Source organism: Amblyomma americanum, chromosome 11, assembly GCF_052857255.1.
Source record: "Amblyomma americanum isolate KBUSLIRL-KWMA chromosome 11, ASM5285725v1, whole genome shotgun sequence".
NCBI lineage: Eukaryota > Metazoa > Arthropoda > Arachnida > Ixodida > Ixodidae > Amblyomma > Amblyomma americanum.
This window is the reverse complement of record NC_135507.1, coordinates 5,067,355-5,073,183: the sequence shown is the minus strand read 5'-3', so window position 1 is coordinate 5,073,183 and position 5,829 is coordinate 5,067,355.

Sequence of the window (5,829 nt, the reverse complement as noted above, 5' to 3'; positions counted from 1 at the left end):
CGCCTGTCTTTATTAATGTAATAGCAACATGTCTTATGAGGGAAGGCATGGCGCATCATTGCGGCGCCGGCTTCTATTTCACACAACGGTCAACTAAAGCTGCCTGTAAAACAGAACATAATTTAATAAATGCTGATAACTCTAACGCATTCTTTTCTAGCGAAGACCTATGAGCTCTTAAACGGGAAAGTAACATTCTTCGAAGTTCAATTGCGTGGCTTTTTGGGATTGTTGGTGCATGATTATAGCAAAAGAATATAGCGCATAGTAGGACAGGAGACAAGAAGAAACGAACAACACGAGCGCTCGTGTTGTTCCTTTCTTCTTGAGCCCTCTCCTACTCTGCGCTATATTCTCTTACTATATTCTACTAAGTAACCTTTGTGAATGGCTCAGAATAAATAAATTAAAATTAAACACCAAAAAAAATATTTTCGCTCTCGTAATAAGTGTACTGATAAAAACATAGCATTAAAATACCGGGATGCATCCATTCAATGTTCCACATGCCGCCGGTTTCTTGAAGCTTCGTTGGAAGAAAATCAATCTGCACTCAGTTCGTGTGTCATATGTACTGTTTTTACCCCCCTTTTCAGTGTACGTTAATCTATTCATTTTTTTTTTTGCGCCGTATGCGTGGGTGTTGTGTGTTTTGGGGAAGGGGACGAACCCTTGACGCATCTGTGCCTTTTTGTCAGCCTCTTAGACAGACCTCCTTCTTTGTGCCTTGTCTCTCTGAAAAGTTTCATTCATTCATTCAATGCACAACTATGAACGTCCGTTATGTCAGCAATCAAGTTTAGACACAGGACTCTAAACGAAATATTCGACAACAGCAAGTCGTACAAGGAAACACAAAAGCCACAAAGACGCGATTACTCTCATAAAATCAACCGGGCAATGTGGGAGGTAATACCATTTGTGCTAGCAGGAAGGCACATCTAAATCGTTTCGTTGTTTTTTTTTTGGGGGGGGGGAGGGGGGGGCGGAAGGGAGGTTGAACATCAGAGTGATAAATTAGTCGTATACTTAATCTAGTTGAAAGAAATTTTAACAAACTAAAGGAAAAAAAAGGCAACCACATAACACAGGTGGGATCAGAACCCACGGGCCTCATGTCGCGTACGTTGTTTTTGTCGCGTACGTTGTCGCGAAATACGTTCGGTATAGCAGCTGTGAAGCATCGATGGCAAAAAGAGAATGGTGAAAGGACCCATATAATGGGTGTTTTTTTATGTTTCAATTTTATAAAAAAGGTAACCTCCTTTAGGTTTATTCCGGTCTTTAGGCTCTATTAGAGGCTACAACGGGCACCAGGCAAGATGCAGAACGTTTTAATCAGTTTTCTAATGAATTGGTTACGTTTATTAACTTTTTCTCATTTTGGTGTGCAGGCCTTTATACGCTCACCAACACCGGCCAAGAATCTTGTCAAAGTGCACATATGTTCTTTCGATCTTGGACCGTTGCCTAGCAGACCGAGCTACTCGGGTAAGCTCGGGTAAGTTCGGAGGAGCGTCGCGCCAGCTGCGCGAGGAGTTGCTCGGTAAGGGCAACATCTGTTGCACAATCCCTACGGATGGCTGTGACAGGAACAGCTACCTGCCAGTGCAGCGGCGCATTGCTTAACCGCTGCGTCACTGCGCATGGTAGTGGTATGGGGACTCGCCGCTATCTATGAAGTTTAAGTAGAGAATTACCAATTCCGCATATACGGGCAATAACCCACTAAATATAACGCGTCATATCCGTTTAGGCGGAGCTTAAGTGTTCCCTCCAAAGGAAAAATGAACACCTGCTTTCACATGTCTACTCGGTTTAACTACGGTAATCCCCTACCATTTTTTTTATCTCAGGGGGTATGTTGTATTTGCAGAATTCGAGGTCGTCGTCCGAACAGTCCAGCCAAGAAAATAAAAAATTTCCTCTATAAATTTTTAGAGCATTATGAGGCGCAAAAATGTCAACCTGATTGGTGGCTTCACACCGTAATTCAGCAGCAAAGAGCACCTGTCACGTCATCCGAGACGAAGACGGGCGAGCCGGCGATGTCCCTTCCCAGTTTCACCTCGTTCCGCGGCCTCGAGGATTGCCGCCGCATCGGAACCCAATGCGCGCTATCAGTGCGCTTGCAATAAGGCTTCAAGACGCTGCGTGGTCATTTTCTTCTGCAGGAGCGGCAAAAAGAAAAAGGTCACGTCATTTTCAACCGCTGAGTGCACGGCGCGAACAGCTACTTTTTCATCGGCGAAGTTTTTTTATTCGCTGAACTGTGCACAAGCACCTTTGGTGTGTGTTCTGTCTTGACACCGTGGTTGGAAAAACCTTGAGCATTGAGCCCCTCTGTGAGAATAATAATTGCAAACCGAGGTTTTGGGCACAGCTCGATGGGGATTTAGACATTATTTTTTGTTCAAGGCATTTATTCCGCTCGAGGCAAAATACGTATTCTCTCGATAATTGAGCTGTCACCCGGTATTGACGCCCTAAATTGAGCTGAAAGTGTTTTTTATGGACTCACGACTAACTTGCTGACAACGCATGTAACGCGCAGCGCTTGATACATTTCACTACTGAAATAATTCCTGTTAATCGCATGTTACAATAAAGATGCCTATTTGGAAAACCGACTTAGCGCAAATTTGTTCATAAACAAAGGTCCCTATCATGGTGGATTGACAGCAATCTTCTGGCATTGAATATTTTCAGGAGCAAATGAAAACTTCGAACCCAGAATTCTGAACAAAAAAAAAGCATTGATTGTTTACCTCACAGCAGTTCAGCGACGTCTCAAGATTAGACGGCAACACTTTATTTGAAGTGTTACTTTAGTGACAAAACTACAATTTTTACACTCAGATTCAAACTGGGAAGCGATATATACGCACACAGAACTTTTACCAGAGATGCTCGAAATGCTGTACCTTCACAGCAACGCGCATTTATCACTCTCGCACAGAATCATGTACCCACCTCGGCACTGCAGGCTCGACTGCAGCGCATGCTGTGATGATCATAGCCTTAAGGTCTTTTACACTGCAATGAAAACCTACCTCGCTTTTTATGCACCCCGCAGGAAGAAGTGTGACGGGGTCAAGTCTGGAGATCTTGGGCTCCGTGGGACGGGGCCATTACATCCTATACATTATAGCGGAAACCTTGCATCACGATGCTCGCTTTACAGCACGTCTAGAACAATGCTCTGGCACTTCATTGTGCTGGTACCACGCTTCCATGAGCACTTTGAGAGGAAGGTCTCCAATGAAATCTTCCATTTCCCCTTCCCGAATTTCTTCGCAGTACTTTCCCCATTCAGTGACTATTCATATAAGCTGGGGCAGACAATTCGGTCTTTGCAAACGCCGCACCAAAAGTTGATTGCCCACCTTTCTTGGCGTCTGTGCGCTCAAAGACAGTGTCACTGTCTTTGAGCGCACAGATGTGAACCCTCGAGGGTTCACATCAGCCCAGTAATTAGCACTGCGCAGGTTGACAGACGAATTTCGGCAGAACTGGGCTTCGTTCATCCAGATAACCTTACGTAAAAAAACCAGTATCTCTAATTGGATCAGGGCCCCGGTACAGAAATCCTCTCTTCGTTCAGTCTCTCACACTCAGCTGCTAGTACAGACTAGCATGACAAGCACACATGCAGTGCGTGACAAGAACTCACACTGACGTCATGCTTGCACCGGCACACTGGGCTGTTTGCTGAATGCCGGATTCTGGCTTCACCCTTACAAACGTAAGCACGCCGATTTCAAGCTCTAAGTCGAGCGCTTTAGGCCTCCTTGTTGACGCCACAGAACACGTAGAAGCAAATTTGCTGAAAATCTTCACAGACTGCCTCCGCGGGAATTCGGCGCCCCAGGTACTTGGAAGCGTGCAAGTGCGCCGCCTGACGCCTGTTCTATGCGACAACCATGCCCACTCCTTCTTCTGTGGCTGATCTTCCTTTCACTCCGCGACGCCATTCCGAGGCCATCGCTGTCACACACCACAAGCGGGAACGGCATGAGCCTTCCTTTCTAACCGCTTCCACAAACGGCAACGGCCACGCAGTCCGTCTAAGGTCGCATTGCAAGCGCAATGACAGCGCGCACTGGGTCCAGACGCGGCGGCAATTAGCGAAGCCGCGGAGCGAGCGAAACTGGCAGCGAGCGATACCGCCAGCCCACCCGTCTGCGCCTCAGATGACGTCAGAAGTGCGATGTAAAGCGCAGGGCAGAGCGATGGACGTCAGAGTCGCTCATTGCCGCTGATTAACAGTGTAAAGCCGCCTACCGGGGTAACTTTTTCTCGCCGTGTAACACCCTCTAAAAATTGGTCCACGAAACTTGTTTTTCTTGGCTAGGCTGTATGCAAGACGATCTCCATTTCTTCAAATACAACATACCCACTAAAATAAGATTATAAATATTCAGTACCGTAGTTCGTTAATTTGCGAACTATTTAAAGCATTCAACATCTAGCCTGGTGCCCGCTGTAGCACCATATACAACCCCAAACCTAAAATAAATCTGAAGCAAGTTGATTTTTTTAAAATTCTCGGCCTTTTAAAACAAACAGCCTGTATAGTGCCCTTCATTAACAGATTTTATTTTTTGCTGAATTATTAGGATAAAAATCAGGCTTTAATATTTTTTCTCTTTAAAATGGGTCCCAATCGAGTTAGGAAATGGCAGTTTACTCTTTTTTGGTCGTGTTTATGCGAAAAATGAAATGCTCTATTTTCTGTTAATTACTTTGGTCAAGAATGGAAGAAGCAGTAGTTGTTGTTTATCAAACCAGACTTATTTAGAGCGCAGCACTAAGGTGCCCGTTCCTGCGTTCCGCGTCGTACTCAGTGTCGGCGTATACGGGGTAAAAAATTGGAGGACGCTTAAGCTTCGCCTTTAAGAGTGGCGACAACGTGTTGCAGCACTGCCAGGGAGTCCACGGAACGCCATCGCCCGTTCGGCGCGACGCCTTGCCCATTAGACAAATCGCTCTGCTACGTACGGTGAAACGGACGCGCGGAGCGGCAAATCACGTAGAAGCGCTGCCAGGCGCCTGGCCGAAACGCGCGGGACTCAAGTTGCAGTCGTAGTTCGTCGGCACATCGTTCTCGACAAACCCGATGCCACGAACGCCAGCATAGCTTCCGCGCCGAATGAACGGGCAGCAAGCCGCAAGCTTCGTGATGAACGCGCTTTGGGTGTGCGCTGCGTTGTTCGCCGCTCACCGCGTGATTCCTGCGTGGCCGCACAGCCCCACTGCGCCCGAACGAGACGAGCGGGAGGCGCTGCCGTCGCGCGCTGTTGGGGCAGTGACGTACATTGGGAGGAGGAGTAGGAGGAGGAGGAGGAGGGATTTTTCGCTCACGGCCGGCGCCGACGACACAGGCTTTTCTGCGACACGGGGGCCCTAACGCTGTCGCGTTAAAACTACACCTGATAGGTGGCTTGTTACGGCGTGTAACAGGCGGCGTGTTGGCATGTCGTAGCAGAGAGAAGCACCACCTGCAACGGTGAGAGCGAATGAAAAGCCAACCGGAAGACGGCTGCCACGGGAAGATCCCACAGGCTGGCTAGCAGCGTAGCACACCATCTGACAGAGATGGCAGTTTGTGTACTCTAATCGTCTGTCAGTTTTTTAGTGCGCAAGCACTTAGATTGGCCATTCCCTGCATTTAGCATTTGTGTGTTTGTTTGAAGGGAAAGCAACCTCTCCAGTGCACGTAACTCGTCGAAATAGCCACAATTTGTTGGGCCACAGCGCCGAGGGTAAAAGCGTTTTCGAAATTCTAAAAACTTATATGGATATCACTTACAGTCGGCTACACTCACC